The sequence below is a fragment of the Nannospalax galili genome, unplaced genomic scaffold (assembly GCF_000622305.1).
Source record: "Nannospalax galili isolate Female #2095 unplaced genomic scaffold, S.galili_v1.0 scaffold1711, whole genome shotgun sequence".
NCBI lineage: Eukaryota > Metazoa > Chordata > Mammalia > Rodentia > Spalacidae > Nannospalax > Nannospalax galili.
The window spans coordinates 557,474-562,488 of record NW_008330347.1 but is presented as its reverse complement, the minus strand read 5'-3'; positions in this window follow the sequence as shown (position 1 = coordinate 562,488).

Here is a 5,015-nt window from a genome sequence, read left to right as displayed (position 1 = left end):
ACAGGAGAATTGCTGAGGCTTGCTCTCCTAGTTCAAGGTTCAGTGTGAGACCCTGTCTGGAAGAAATAAGGTATAAAGTGATAGAGCAAAATACCTGATGTCCTCCCTGGTTCTGCTTGTACATACACAGGTCCATGCATTCATAGACCATGTGCATAAGCCACACACATACACTACACTCATACACATACATGTACACATAAACATTTTATTGAATTATTTATCATGTGCCATGGTATCTGCAATTAATTAAAAAAATCTAATAAAGAGTATCTGCTCCATCTATATCTATCAGTATCTCATATATATAGCCTGCCTTACACATATGTATAGATATATTCTATATAATATCTATATACAATGTATATTTGTGAGAGGGCACTAATATCATTATATAAATTTGTGCTAATTATAGTGACTTTACATCTTTTACATATATTTGCACATTTTCTCTCCCTCCCACATCTTTGGGACTATTGTGGAAAAGGGGGCAGAAAGATTGTAAGAGCCAGGGTTGGTCTGTGAACATAGGGAAGCAGAGGCTTTCAGACCACTGGAAGCTTGCACATGTGAACTTATGGCAATAGTGGCATCAAGAACAGGACCCATACAATTCAGTCCAACAAGGGCCCAGAGTGGAGCAAGGGGGATGGGTGGTGGGTCAGCCCTAGTTTGGGAACTATTGGAGATTGATCACTATGCTTGACTGGATAGGACTTAACAAATATAGAAGAACACATGAGGTCTGATGTGGGGTGGGAGTAGGGGGCATGGATGGGGGAGGAGGGTCTAAATTTGATTAAGAACTGTTGTATGAAATGAATAAAAGTTCAATAAATCTCAAATGCTAAAGATCAATAAATTCTTTTTTTTATGCCAAGGTCAGAGGCATTGTGGTTGTCAAGCAATTAACAAAAATATCTGAAGATCACAAATAACCTGATAATGTACCTCAAAATTCTAGAAAAATAATAATACAAACCCAAAAGCAACAGATGGCAAGAAATAATGAAGATGAATGAAGAAATTAATTAAATGAAAACTACCAACAATACATAGAATTAACCAAAGAATTGGTTCTTTGAAAAATACTTAAGATTGACAAATCCCTTACCAAACTCACCAAAAGAAAGAGAGAAGACCCAAGTGAATAAAATAGAGTTCCAGGGAGTGGTCACTGCAGGTTTCAGGGAGCATTTTGAAAAAAATATGGTCCAAAAACCTGGTAAATCTAGAAGAAATGAATAAATTACTAGACACATATGACAAACCAAAATTAAATCAAGAAGATATTAAACAACTTAAAGAGAATCCATTTCAACAAGAGCAAAGCCGTAACAAAAAGTAAAGCCCAGGGCCAGAGAGATTTACTGCCAAATTCTACCAAACATTTAAAGAGGAGCTGCAATCGGCATTTCTCAAACTATTCCATAAAGTAGGAAGGGAAAGAACGCTACAAAATCACTCTATAAAGCCAGCATTTCCTTGATGCCCAAGCCAGCCAAGGACACAATAAAGAAACCAATTTTCCTGGTGAACGTAGACACAAAAATTCTCAATAAAATTCTTGCGAAACCAAATTCAAGAATTCTTTAAGAAGTTTGTACACCTGCCCATGATTTTTTCATTTCAGAGAGATGGAAAAATGGTTCAACATGCACATGTATGTGAATAGTGAAGCCCATCATTTTGTCCAATGCATACAGCTAATAAAAAATAAAATTCTTAAAATGTAAAAATACGGATAATAAAGAAGCTGGGTGTGTGTACAGTGCAGCCACTTGGGGGGACAGTCTAGATGCTTAAAGCTGGGACCAATGCTTTCCCAACTGTTTGTACATGACTCAGTGAATTCCTCCACAGTCATTTCCTTACCTTCTGTCCAATGAGCTGAGCTACTTTGAATCAATCCTAAGAAGATACCTTGTTCTTTATCTCCTGGAAGTAATGTTAGCTATTTGCATAACATTTGTCAATAAAGCCTTTCATCCTAAGGTCAGCTGGCTTTCATCCCAGTACTTGGTTGTTTGGGGTTACCCAAGTAACAGCTTTAAGAAGCACATCTTCAACATTTAGGAAGTTTTCTATGACAGAAAAGAGAAGCAGGGGCAGGAGGCAAGAAGCATGTCTCCCCTCTATCCCATCACAGTTTAGGGTCACACAGTTTCCTCAATTTTTTCCTCTGTTCTGACCAAGGAACAACAGGATGCTTTGACTGTTATGTGACCCAGTCATCCCCAGGTTTTACCAGCAGGCTTGAATCTGAGTGGGGCCTTGAATATACTTATGATAAAGGCAAATAGATTGTTGCTCAAATATTGAAAGAAACCAGCCATAGCCCTGAGTCAGATCCCATAAACCCTCCTATGAACTCCACACCCAGCCCACCTGGCTATCAATATGGCTAGGCAGAGCGCCCTCCTCTCCCCATCTACTACAAGGATCTGGCGCACTTCAGGTCCAGGGAAGAGTGTGAACTCATCTCCCTGGTACTTGGTGCCTCTTTCTTTGGAAGCCAATTACCATATCTTGGAATGGCTTGAAGTATCCTCTTTCAAGAATGCCCTTGCTATGGCATTGGGATGACTCCAGCTTCAATTTTAGTAGAAACAAAACAGTTATTACTGATGCAATGCTCTTTAAATTTTTTTAAAATGTATTAGTTTCTTTGGATCAGGAATCTGGAAGTCTATGATGGCTTCGCAGTATGTCAACTTGATGTGACTCAACCATATTCACCAGAATTCCCTCCCAGCACGCTGAGTGCTTTTATAGACACTGCTGCATGAAAGTTGGAGGAGGGAAAAGCAACAGCAGCTGGTTTGGATCTCGCCCCCCACCCCCACCCATCTTGCACACCTCTACCTTAACTAGCTCTCAGCACTCCTTCAAAGCTCTGTGCCTAACTTCCTTATGACTATTTCCCATCTGCAATAACACACCTCCTGTGATATTGTCGCCCAACATCCATTATGCTGTTCGTTTTTTTCCTTTGTGTATGTGTTTGCATATGTGTATGCGTGTGCGTGAAGGTGTTTGTGTGGGCATACGTGGCCATGCCAAGGCCAGAGGTCAACCTTAAGTGTCCTTTTTTCAGGAGTCATGCTTTAATTTTTAAAACAGGTTTTTATTGGTCCAGGGCAAGGCCGGCTGGTAAGCCTAGGGGCCCATCTATCTCCAGCTCCCCAGCACTGGGGAGACAAGCATGTACCACCATACCTGGCTTTTTCACATAGGTTCTAGGAATCAAACTCAAACCTAAAGTGTTATATGGCAAGCATTTTACCTACTGAACTGTCTTCCCAGCTACCACACCACCCCTTCACCTTCCTCCTTTCTTAAGTCATATATTTGGCTGTCTAGAATAAAGAGTATGTTTCCTAGTCTTCTTCACAATGAAGTTGTACAATAAGTTTTGTCCAATCAGGTATAGAGGGACTGGCATATGTGATGTTCAGGAAATATTCTGTGTGGTTTTTTTTTAAATCATTATGTGTGAGTATGTATCCAGATGTTACTGCAGGAACCAGAATAATGAAAAGGAACCAGGGAGGTAAATAGAAAGAATCTAAGAGAGAACAGTAGGAAACATGTGTTTCCAAACAGAAATGGATAAAAATGGGGCTATTTAAATGTGGGGGGAGAGAGAGTGATACAAGGAACCTTAGGGATAAAGGGAAAGAAGGAGTTCAAGAGAAGTGGGACCATAGGAGACTGGTAGTATCAACGGGGAAAATGGGGGCACTTTAAATGGGGAAACCAGGGTAGAAGTATTAGACAGGGGAAGAGAGAGAAGAAATAATTGATGCCTAGCTAGTTTTAAAAAATCACAGGGAATCATATTAGTCCAGCAACCAATGACAGATTACACATACAATGTTAGGGTTCCAAATATCAGCTCCCCCCCTCCCCAACAGGGACCTACAGATTTGGGAGCCTGGAAAAGGGAACTTAGCTGATAAGCACCTTGATCTTTGAGGTCAAGAAGAACAAACTCTGCTGAGAAGCAGCCTGCCTTTCCTCTGACCTCCAAAGATAAGAGAAGCTGTTTTTCTCTCATCTTAAGAGGGAAAAAGTAAACACTTCCACACCCTAATCCTACCTGCTTCCCCCTCCCTGATTTCTCCCCCAAACATTCCCCCCTTCCACACCCTTAAGCCCCCATATATAAAGTCCCAGCTCACAACCCTGTTGGGGACCCCTGCTGTCTGGGTAGCAGTCTCTCCATGTCTGGATAGCCCAAGGGGCTTGGTGTTCTTATGCAGAGACTCCCCTTTCCAGCAGGGCATAGGTCTTAATCAGGCATTGTCTGACAGCCTGATAGAAGCCCACCGCCACATGTAAATGGGGCATCCTAGGAGCACCTATCAGCTGAGGCTTTTGCTACTGCCACCACACTATAAATTCCCTAGTTTCCCCCTAATAAATCGGAGCTGAATCACTGAGTCTGACTGAGCTGAATCACTGAGTCTGACGGAGCTGTATCACTGAACTTGTCTGGACCTGTATCCTGTGTTACCAGCCTGTGATTCAGCCTCCCTGGAGGGGGCTGTCCTTCCGTCAACAACCACTCGTGAAGATCTTGCTTTCGCTGTTCCTACACCTCCCCTCGTGACCCGGTGACCAACAGATCGTGTACACAGAGGGAGTGTCCAGCAGCTTGGAACAGAACCCGCCCGGCAGCTGACAGCGACCCGCAGAGTGGCCAGCGCCCGGTAGCCGCAGAGAGCCAAGGATCTGCACAGCAACGGAGTGCGCGAAAGGCGCGCACCCCAGCCAACAGCTGGCGTAGCAGTGCGCAACCCGCCTCACCGCAGTAACAACCCATTGCAAAAATCACATCAGCGCCGCCATTAGTGCTCTTCTAAAACTCATTCTCGGTTTTGTCATATCCTACCGACTACGCCAATTCTGTGGCCCAAATTCTCTCTGGGTCTCCTGCGTGATCAGACAAACCATATAATATATTTTATGTGAGTTTATTAACTTACAAAGGAATGAGTACCCAGTGCCTA